This window comes from Primulina tabacum, chromosome 7 (assembly GCF_025594145.1).
Source record: "Primulina tabacum isolate GXHZ01 chromosome 7, ASM2559414v2, whole genome shotgun sequence".
Lineage (NCBI taxonomy): Eukaryota > Viridiplantae > Streptophyta > Magnoliopsida > Lamiales > Gesneriaceae > Primulina > Primulina tabacum.
Genome location: NC_134556.1, coordinates 21,954,781 through 21,967,206, shown reverse-complemented (window position 1 = coordinate 21,967,206; position 12,426 = coordinate 21,954,781). Strand labels below are relative to the sequence as shown.

The 12,426-nt window shown below is 31.7% G+C and overlaps 1 non-coding gene and 1 pseudogene across 1 annotated transcript; one reads left to right on the top strand and one right to left on the bottom strand.

Annotated features, from left to right (window-relative positions):
• LOC142550602 (uncharacterized) overlaps positions 1-12,426 on the top strand; it is a 117,722-nt pseudogene that overhangs the window by 46,066 nt on the left and 59,230 nt on the right.
• On the bottom strand, positions 5,707-5,817 carry LOC142552443 (small nucleolar RNA R71). Its single transcript, XR_012821774.1, has one exon. It is a non-coding gene; the product is annotated as a small nucleolar RNA R71 (small nucleolar RNA).

Below are 12,426 nucleotides of genomic sequence, written 5' to 3'. Positions count from 1 at the left end.
CGTGGAACAAAGCATTGAAAGAAGGGACATGGAATTGAACTTGGAGGAGACAAAGAATACTATTGCAACTACATGGCATTAATAAAAAATTTGACCCTTTCTCTCATTTGGTATATAAATAGAGGCCTTGTGCTAGCTTGAGAATCATTCTATCTCATTGTAAAATATAGTGTGAGTGTGTATCAAAGTTCTAAGTTCCAATATATTTTCTTTCATGTTCTCAACTATGAGTGATATTTTAGTGTTGATCAAAAGTAAGCTTATGGCAAGCTAAATCTATTATGCCAAGGTGAAGAGGATGCATTCTTGGTGAAGTAAGATTGTTTATATTTTTTATATTCTTTCTTTATTTTTTTCATTTAGCTAACTTATTTTTATTGTAGGTATAAAAATGAATTATTTGTTGTTATCAATTTACATCAAATGCTTGATACCATTAAAGTGGTTATCTTGATTTGTTGTTTAATTTTGATACAATAAATATTTCATCACTTATTATTATATATATATATAGATATATATATATATATATTTATATAATAATACCATAATATTTCATTTAGACGATAGCGTGCGTGGCTCTGCCGGTTGTTCTAAATGAAATATTATGATTTAATACTAACATCTAACAATCTAACATTTACTTTATCGCAACTAACTTTTATTTTTCGCATCTAACTTTTATTTTATCGCAACTAACTTTTACGTTTCCGCAACTAACATTTACTTTATCGCAACTAACTTTTACTTACCGCAACTAACTTATTAAATCAATATATTTCATTTAGGCAATAGCGTGGCTCTGCCGGTTGTTCTAAATGAAATATAATGATTTAATTTAACATTTACTTTATGCAATTATTTATTTATATAGTTATAATTATAATCATAGGTACCATATATAAAATATCGGTTAATTCGGTATTTTCTATAGTGGGAACTATATTATATTATGTGTGTGTTTAATTTTCTTGGAACCATTATTTATGATGGTTTCTTTTGTTTTACTTTTAGTTAAACAATATTACATAAACCAAGAATAAATCCTCAAGCCTTGACAAAATTTATAATTTGTAAACTTCATTCTTGCATTTGGTAATCTATAAATTAATAAATTTAAACTCAAAATAACCTCTTTGAGAATCGATCTCGTACTTACGAAATATATTACTTGCAGACAACCTACACTTGGGTGAATTATTATTTAAGTATTATCACCTGCTCTGCCTGAAAAGCACAAGAGTTAGCCTTGTTTTTTGTTATCAATTTACATCAAATGCTTGATACCATTAAAGTGGTTATCTTGATTTGTTGTTTAATTTTGATACAATAAATATTTCATCTGTAAAGACCTAAAATCCTTACTTGGAAATTTGCGAAAAATTTAAAATTTTTCTTTTTAAAATAATTAAAATACCTCAATCATAAAATAAAGTGATCAATAAAGTTTGATGTTCAATGTGGCAGCGGAAGAATTAACATTTTTGAAATAACAATAAAAAGTTTTTTCCAACAATAATTAAAACGTTTGAGCCATCAATTAAAAATAAATGCTGAACTGAGGTCCTCAGGTCCTACTACTGCCGACTCGAGCCTGCTCACTGGTCCCCGCCCTCAGCCCCGGCATCATCAGAACCTACAACAATCAAGTCTAGTGAGTCTAAAGACTCAACATGCATATATCGTAAATAACGAGTAAATACTATAGTAAAATTTCATGGAATAAAATTGTCGTGTCATGAGGCATATCGTAAAAGTGTCTTGTCATGATTAATTATAATACGTGCATAACTGAACTGAAAATATCATGGTAAAAATGTTTGCTCCTTGGAGCCCTGTACTGAAATAGCCTGTAATAATTTTCCTGATGAGATTATGGTATACGTAAGTGGCCCCTGCACTGAAACTGACCGGTAACTGGCGACCGGATAATAAAATGCTCCCATGACCAGTAACTGGCGACCGGGTAAAATAGTAAACGTCTGATTAGACTGTAGCCACAGTATACTGGGTGAAACAAATTCAACTAACCGGTAACTGGCGACCGGATTTAGCAATAATCCCATGATAGTGAAATGGCCACAAGCAATATCGCATAATCTAAAAAATGAACATTTTATATATTTATGCACGTAATATAATTAAATGGCACAATTAAATATCCTGTAATAATTTACTTCTTAGATTGGATCGCTCCCAGGCTCGCTGCAACCTAAATATGTCATGAAAAAATATGCAATAGATTTATTGAACCAAACTATGAAATAACATTCTAAAATGTGACAATTATGCCTACCGACTTCGTATTTAATCATGACTCCGAACCAACACTGAACTGTCATGTAGTCATGATTAAAATACGCCTAAAATGATAAAATAATGCTCATAAAATGGTGAGGGCCGAAATCTAGGTGAATGGAGGCCAAAACAAGAAACGCTCTTTCGAGAGTCAATTTGGCACATCGCACCGTAAATTCTCGTACGACCTCAAAAATGAACCGAATTACAAACGGTCAAAAACATGACCTTCCTAACTCAATGAGGCACTGTCCAGTCCAAGGCCATAGGCTAAAAGCCGACCGAGAACTCGAACGAGCCACTGAACCGTCACAGAAAGTTGCTGTCCAAAAATACAGCAGCTGTGGTTGGTTTGCTTGCGTCGTTTGCGAGGCTAATGGCCATTGGGACTTGAACCTCCGACCAACACCTCTTACCAACGTCCCAAGGAATGATTTGAACCATGGATAGGGGCCCTAGGCCAGCCACAATCCTCACCATTCCAGCAACCAACCAAAAACTCCTACCGAGGACACTCATGTGTGCGTGTGTGGTGTTGTGATTTGCTTGCTGTCTCGTCTCGTTCCAGTGGTCATTTGATTGACTATGGCACGACCTAGACATCTTGGGGCATGGTGTGAACCGTGGCTAAGGGCTTTAGGCCAACCAAGATCCACATCATTCCACCATACTCGAACCAACACATGCTGTCAAAATCAAAGGGGCCGAGAAGGGGAGGGGATGTTCTTGCGTTTGATTTAAAAACCGATTAACCATGGACCAAGCCACCAAAAGGACGACTTAGTCACGTCTTAGACATGCTAGGGAAGTGATCTATCATGGCTATAGGCCCCTAGGGCAGCCAAGATCCGATCTATTCCCTTGTGACCGCAACATCAGATTTTCGAACACAAATGGACACAAATGGAGTTTCTGTCATTTTCGAATTTCCAGCAAGCATGGGGGCCGAAACAATGGACTAAAGTGATCCTAATCCATCCTAGAACATGTCTAGATGTTGCCTTGGGAGCCTGGAATCGAGCCAACCACCTGAAGGTACAAAAACAAGCAAAAACCGTGAAGCTGCATCATGAAATTCGAAAATTCTGCATGTGAAGTTTTCTGAAAATGCTGAGGTATTTCGGTTTTTGCTTAATAAAACATGATCATGTAATGAAAATAATTGATATTAGGACTTGATTGAAGAGTCAAGGAAGAATATATGCATGCCTGGTTTCGTTTGAAAGAAAAACGAAAAGAAGAGACGATCCGACGTGGAGGAGGTGGAGCGCTTTGCTACTTATCTTGATTCTGAATTTTTCTCTCTTGTTTTCCCTTAGCACCTCAAGATTTTTGCCTCTAAAATGACTCTGAATTTCGAGCTTAGGGAGAGGGGAAGATGGTTAGGGAGAGTGAGGCAAGTGGGTGCAAAATATAAGGGGCAACTCAAGACCAAGTCTCCCTCATTTTGAATTTTGAATTGTTGTTTGATATCAAATGAGTTGATGGATGGCTCTAGAAGGTGGGGGCCGAAATCTTAAGCTTTCTAGACTAGGATAATGCTCAATAATTAATTAATTAAGGTGGACTAATCATAAAAGAAAGATTAGCATGTTAACACCAAAAAGAATGGGTCAAAAGGGTGATGAGTTGGCATGGTAATGCTTAATCTATTAAGGGGCCAAAAATACAATAAAATGAAGGGGAGAAATTGTTTAGTTACTAAATATTAATACCTTAAGAGCCTTATCTATCCCTTAATTAATTTATTGAATTAATCCCTTAATTAAGTAACTCAAATGAGCTTATTTTCCTACTCACCTCAAGTAATTAAATTAAATCCTCAAACTTCCTTTTTAACTTAAATGAAGTTACTTGCTAGCTAAAATAAATTCCGAAAATGTTTTCTAAATCTTAAATTTTATCTCAAAACTCCAACTCCAGTCCGGCCTCACTGAAATAATTGAAATGGTAAATATCAAACTACTGCATGAAATAATAAAATAATTAACTTTAAATACTCATGCAACAAAAATCATTTTTAATTTAAATACTAGAATTATGCATGGTTTATACGTAGTCTAAGTTACGGGTTCTACACCATCACTTATTATATATATATATATATATATATATATATATATATATATATATATAATAATATCATAATATTTCATTTAGACGATAGCGTGGCTCTGCCGGTTGTTCTAAATGAAATATTATGATTTAATACTAACATCTAACAATCTAACATTTACTTTATCGCAACTAACTTTTATTTTTCGCATCTAACTTTTACTTTATCGCAACTAACTTTTACTTTTCCGCAACTAACATTTACTTTATCGCAACTAACTTTACTTTACCGCAACTAACTTATTAAATCAATATATTTCATTTAGGCAATAGCGTGGCTCTGCCGGTTGTTCTAAATGAAATATAATGATTTAATTTAACATTTACTTTATGCAATTATTTATTTATATAGTTATAATTATAATCATAGGTACCATATATAAAATATCGGTTAATTCGGTATTTTCTATAGTGGGAACTATATTATATTATGTGTGTGTTTAATTTTCTTGGAACCATTATTTATGGTGGTTTCTTTTGTTTTACTTTTAGTTAAACAATATTACATAAACCAAGAATAAATCCTCAAGCCTTGACAAAATTTATAATTTGTAAACTTCATTCTTGCATTTGGTAATCTATAAATAAATAAATTTAAACTCAAAATAACCTCTCTGAGGATCGATCTCGTACTTACGAAATATATTACTTGCAGACAACCTACACTTGGTGAATTATTATTTAAGTAGTAGCAAGTTTTTGGCGCCGTTGCCGGGGAGGTATAAATTAAGTTTATATTTGTTAATTATGTTTTATTTATAAGTATTGTGTTGTTTTTTTTTTTTGTATGAGTATTTGGAGTCGAAAAAAAAGTGGTAGACTTATTCGAGTATCTGAAAATAATTTAAACATGGATGATAATTCAAATAATCAAGATAATGATAATAATAATAATAATAATAATAATAATAATAATAATAATAATCAAGAACATGATCAATTAAGAACACTTAGGCATCATATAAACCCTATTAGAACTAGTGCCCCATCTTGTTTAGTTTTTCTTCCTGATGCATCTAATTTCAACTTCAAACCTCAAATTATTCAACTTTTACCAAATTTTCATGGCTTAGATTCTGAAAATCCATATTTGCATCTAAGAGAATTTGAGGAAGTTTGTAACACTTATAATGATCAAAATTGTAGCATTGATTTAGTTCGATTAAAGCTTTTCCCTTTTTCTTTAAAAGATAAAGCTAAAACATGGCTACAAAATTTAAGATCAAGTTCAATAAGATCATGGGAAGAAATGCAACAACAATTTCTCAAAAAGTTTTTCCCTTCCCATAGAACAAACTCTTTTAAAAGACAAATTACAACTTTTTCTCAAAAACAAGGAGAAACGTTTTATCAGTGTTGGGATAGATATAAAGAATTACTTAATACATGCCCACATCATGGTTTTGAAACATAGAGAATAGTTTCTCACTTTTATGAAGGTCTAATACCTAAAGATAGGCAAATGATAGAATTCATGTGTAATGGAACTTTTGAAGATAAAAACCCAAATGAAGCTATGGAATATTTGGATTCATTAGCAGAAAATGCTAAAAATTGGGATAATATAGGCACAATAGAATCACCAACAATTAAAAACAATAATTCAACAAATGGGGGTGGTATCTATAATCTTAAAGATGATATAGATATTCAAGCTAAACTTGCATCTTTAGCAAGAAAAATTGAGTCATTAGAAATGAAAAAGAGTGGTCAATTAAAAAGTATTCAAGAAATTGTTTGTCATATATGTGATACACATGATCATGCTACAAAAGATTGTCCAACATTACCTTCATTTAAAGAATGTCTCCATGAACAAGCAAATTATGTTAACAATTATAAAAAAACAATACTAGATCCTTTTTCACCATCATATAATCCTGGATGAAAAAATCATCCTAATTTTAGTTGGAGGAATGATAATAATTCACAACCGTCACAACAATATTTTCAAAATAACCAAAATCATCAAGGTTATATTCCTTATGTTACACCTCCAAGAAAAAACTTTGAAGATGTAATTCATGCATTTATCCAAAAGCAAGTGTCTATCAATATTCAAAACAGTCAATTTATGAGTGATTTGAAAGAAACTCTTGCAAAATTTGCATCTGCACTTAATATTCATGAAAAAGGAAAATTTCCATCTCAACCTCAACCTAATCCTTAAAATCAAAATCAAGAATTAAAAAATGAAAAAATTGATCAAATAAAATCTGTTATTACCCTTAGAAGTGGTAAAATAGTTAATGATCCATATAGTAATGAAAACAAGGATCATTTAAAATCAAAGAGTAAGGATGATAATCCTAATACTTTTGAGAATGATGATACCTTAAATTTTAAGAATAATATGGTGAATGATAAATCATCTGAAATAGTAAATAAGTCAAATAAACCTCCACCATTTCCTCATGCATTAACAAATCATAAAAAACAAAAAAAATGATTATGATATCTATGAAGTTTTTAAACAAGTGAAGATAAATATTCCATTATTAGATGCTATTAAACAAGTACCTTCTTATGCAAAATTTTTAAAAGACTTATGTACTGTAAAGTGAAAATTGCATGTGAAGAAAAAAGCATTCTTGGCTGAACAAGTAAGTTCTATTCTTCAAAATAATTCTAGTTTAAAATATAAAGATCCTGGTTGTCCAATAATTTCATGTATTATTGGAGAAAATAAAATTAAAAAAGCTTTGTTGGATTTGGGAGTAACTGTGAATTTACTTCCTTATTCAGTTTATGAAAAACTTAATTTAGGAGAATTAAAACCCACTTCTGTTACTCTCTTACTGGCGGATAAGTCAATCAAAATACCTAGAGGTATTGTAGAAGATGTGTTGGTTCAAGTTGATAAATTCATATATCCTGTAGATTTTATTGTTTTGGATACACAACCAATAAAAGTACATAATGAAATTCCAGTAATATTGGGACGACCATTTCTAGCAACTTCAAATGCTTTAATTAATTGTCGAAATGTAATAATCAAATTGTCTTTTGGAAATATGACTCTAGAACTTAATGTGTTCAATTTATGTAAAAAAACCAAGTATTAATGAAAATGAATATGATAATGAAATTGAAACAATTGTGGAAGAAAATATACAAGAAGAAAACTTAAATCAACAACCTGAAGTTTTTTCAATAGAAAGTTTTGAGTCTAAAAATAATTTTAAAGAAGATGATAATACAAAACTTGAATTAAAAGTTTTATCATTAGAATTGAAATATGTATTTTTTGGTGAAAATAAAACATTTCCTGTTGTAATTTCTTCCACTCTTTTGCCAAATCAAGAAGAAGATTTGATTAAATTACTTAAAAAATATAAAAATGCAATTGGATGGACTTTGAAAGATATAAAAGATATGAATCCTTTAATTTGTACACATAAAATTCACTTGGAAGAAAATACTAAAACATATCAACAACCACAAATAAGGTTAAATCCACATATGAAGGAAGTTGTTAAGAATGAAGTATTAAAACTATTAGACGCTGGAATTATCTATCCAATTTCAGATAGTAAATGGGTAAGTCCAACACAAGTAGTACCTAAAAAGTCCGGCATCACTGTTATAAAAAATGAAAAGGGAGAGTTATTACAAGCTAGGATTCCATCTAGTTGGCGTACGTGTATTGATTATAGAAAATTAAATGATGCAACTAGAAAAGATCATTTCCCACTACCATTTTTAGATCAAATTAAAGAAAAAGTAGCAGGAAATTCTTATTACTGTTTTCTTGATGGGTATTCGGGGTATTATCAAATACCTATATCATTAGAAGATCAAGAAAAAAACTACTTTTACTTGTCCTTTCGGAACTTTTGCATTTAAAAGAATGCCATTTGGTTTATGTAATGCTCCGGCTACTTTTCAAATATGCATGTTAAGTATTTTCAGTGATATGATTGAAGAATATGTAGAAGTTTTTATGGATGATATAACTGTTTTTGGAAACTCATTTGAAAATTGTCTTAAAAATCTAGAAGAAGTATTAAAAAGATGTGAAGAAAAAAAATCTTGTTTTAAATTGGGAAAAATGTCATTATATGGTTAAATTTGGGATTGTTTTAGGACATGTGATATCTGAAAAAGGAATTGAATTTGATAAAGCCAAAGTTGATGTTATTGCTAATTTAACATCACCAAAAACGGTCAAAGAAGTTCGATCATTCTTGGGTCATGCAGGATTTTATAGAAGGTTTATAAAAAATTTCAGCATAATATCTAAACCAATTTCAAATATTTTAACAAAAGATACACAATTTGAATGGACTCAGAAATGTGAAAATGCTTTTAAAGAAATTATTAATCTTTTAGTTACATCACCTATTTTATGAAAGGGGATCGGTTACGGTGACTGGAAGCGTAACGGAAGTTAAAAATTTTGATTTTTCATCAAGAAATTTCGGCCACCTCATATTATTTTGTGTAGCAAATACAACAAAATACCAAAATGTCATACATAGGGTGTTTAGAAATAGTTACCTATCAACCTCTTGAGGTTGATGATGGCTCCAACTTTGTTGTCAAACAAAAAAGCTCTTGAATGGATGACAAATCTTCAAGCTCTCCTCCTTTCCTTCAAAATTAGGCCCACCACCAACTTTGTAGATCCACCTCACACTTGCACTAGAAAATGTAAGGCTTTCTCAAAGAGAAGTGACTTGTTTCTCCAACTTTTGAAGAACACAAGAGGAGAGAAAAATTAAGGAAAAACTTGGAGAGAAATTTCTTGAAGTTTCGGCCAAGGTGATCAAAATGAGGGAGGGAAGAGTTGTCTTGGTAGTGCAAAAAGTTGATCCAAAAAGTTGCATGCCATGCATTATTTTAATCAAAAGTAATCCACAACCCTTCACCTCCCAAGCATGCATAACCCAATGGGCTTGTAACATTAACAAGGCCCATGGACTTTTTAATTGTCTCAAACATATTTGAGCCGAATTAGACTTTACTTGATTTTACTCAAGCCCACTAGCTAAATAATTATTTCCAATTGGGCTCTACAAGGCCCAATGTTATTAATTCAACACTTGAATTAATTTAATTATTTGGACTCTACTAGGCCCACTAGTGCTTAATTAATTCAACACTTGAATTAATTTAATTTAGTCCATAATAATGTTTATGAAAATCACAATTTTCAAGTACATTATTTACTTGGCCTACTTTTAATTTACGAACACAATCATAAATTAAAAGTTACATTTCTCTCATAGAAGTCATACTTCTAATTTTTTTCTCAACGCTTATAAACTCATTTATAAGCCGTTCAACACATTGAACTATTTTTACTTCTCAACGGGATCTAGAAAGCTAGTACTTGTGTGGCCCTCAATGGTTCATTGATACAACTAGCCGTGGGTTCACATCTCCATGTGATTCGGACTAAACATGTCCTTATAAGAGCATACCCCAATTGCTCCATTCTTACTTATCAACTCCTTGATAACAAGAACGTCAGAACTCAAGTCTGATAGTACCCAACCAATCATGTTAAACGCCTAGCAGCATCGCTTACATGATTCCTTAGGTATCAAATGATAGTGCCTGCAAGAACCATTCAATTATGGTTAGCGTACAGTACGGTCCCTTCAACTCATATATCCCGACCGATTCAACAACCATTGGTTTATCGAGAGTTGTCAATGAATCGATACTATGTGTCATGTCGTAGTTGCATCGATGGTGTAATCTATGAAACCCCTTTCATAATTGCCACCATACTCTGATCAGAGATTTCAACCTACATAAACATGATAACACATAGGATATCCATACCCGAAGGTAAGCGGTGAATCCCCGACTACAATGCATCGACTCCTATATGTTTCGACAGAACACCCAACCTTGCCACCTGATGACCCCATGAGAGTTGGTAAACAAGTCAAAGTATAATTCTAGCACATAAAGTCTCAATGTTGTCCCGGGTCATAAGGACTAATGGTGTACAACCATAAACTAGGACTTTTCCACTCGATAAGTGAGAACCACTTGCAAAGTCCTTTATGGAGGGTTGTTCAGTGCACTCTACAAGAAGCACCTATCTTCATGCTCGGACATCACAATGTCCCCTACCAATGAAACATGGTACTCACATCGCAGATACTAGTCTCGAACTCGAGCGGCCTATATCCTTCTTAGTGGCAGCTGAATCGACTAGGAACCGTTTAGAATATACAGTATTACAAATATGAGTTTCATGATACTCATCATATGAGCATCTCATATTCTTTCTACTATTTGTATATTCAAGGGCTTTATCTATGCAACTAGCATGGATATACAGATAAAGAAGTGCCAAAACGATAAATTCAAATATTATTAAAATAAAGACTGTTTATACATAGAGTTTAATCATGAACCCTCGGCCAACACTTGGTTCGACGGGCACCTACTCTAACAGTTTACAACCTCCAGATTTGTCTTTACCATTTGAATTAATGTGTGATGCAAGTGATTATGCTTTAAGAGCTGTGTTAGGACAAAGAAAAGAAGAAAAACCTTATGCAATCTATTATGCTAGTAGAACCTTAAATAGTGCCCAAATAAATTATTCAACTACTGAAAAAGAATTACTTTCAGTAGTATTTGCATTAGATAAGTTTCGATCTTATTTAATTGATTTTACTACTATTGTTTACACCGATCATTCTGTCATAAAATATTTATCAAATAAACAAGATGCTAAGCCAAGATTAATACGGTGTATTTTATTGTTACAAGAATTTGATATTATAATTAAAGATAAAAAAGGAAAAAAAATGTTGTAGCCGATCAATTATCTAGAATAATGACTGAATCATCTCATAATGAAATACCAATAAATGAAAATTTTCCAGATGATCAGTTGTTTAATGCTACTATTATGCCCTGGTTTGCTAACATTGTAAATTTTCTTGTGACAAATAAAATGCCTTCTCATTGGAATTCACAGGATAAGAATAAATTCTTGATAGAAGTTAAAAAATTTTATTGGGATGATCCTTACTTATTTAAGTATTGTCCTGACCAAATTTTTCGACGATGCATACCCGACAATGAAGTAAGTAATGTTATTAAATTTTGTCATTCTGAAGCATGTGGAGGTCATTTTTAATCCAATAAAACAGCTACAAAAATCTTACAATGTGGATTTTATTGGCCGTTTTTATTCAAAGATACGCATTTATTTTGCAAATCTTGTGAAAACTGTCAGAAGATGGGATCAATTTCAAAACGAAACATAATGCCTTTAAATCCAATCATAATTATTGAAATATTTGATAGTTGGGGGATAGATTTTATGGGTCCATTTCCATTATCTTTTGGATATACGTACATTTTAGTCGTTGTTGATTATGTTTCAAAATGGATTGAAGCAATTGCATATAGAACTGATGATCATAAAGTTGTTATAAAATTTTTTTAAAAAAATATTTTTAGCCGATTTGGAATACCTAGAGCAATAATTAGTGATGGGGGAAGTCATTTTATAAATAAATCATTTTCTTCTTTGTTAAGAAAATATGACATTACACATAAAGTTTCTACCCCATATCATCCTCAAAGTAATGGTCAAGTTGAACTTGCAAATAGAGAAATAAAACAAATTTTAGAAAAAACAGTTAATCCAAATCGAAAAGATTGGTCTTTAAGATTAACTGATGCATTATGGGCATATAGAACTGCATTTAAAACATCATTAGGGATGTCACCATATAGGTTAGTTTTTGGTAAGCATTGTCATTTACCGGTTGAACTTGAACATAAAGCTTATTGGGCAATTAAAGCATTTAATATTAATTTTGTAGAACCCGTAACTTAGACTACGTATAAGCCAGGCATAATTCTAGTATTTTAAATTAAATTGACTTCATTGCATGAGTATTTAAGTGTTTCTTTGAAGTTAATCCAGTAGCTTAAATTTTTCTCTTTTCAGTTAATTCGGTGAGGCCGGACCGGAGTTGGAGTAAAGAGATAAAATTTACTAGTAAGAAAACATTTTTCCAAAATTTATTT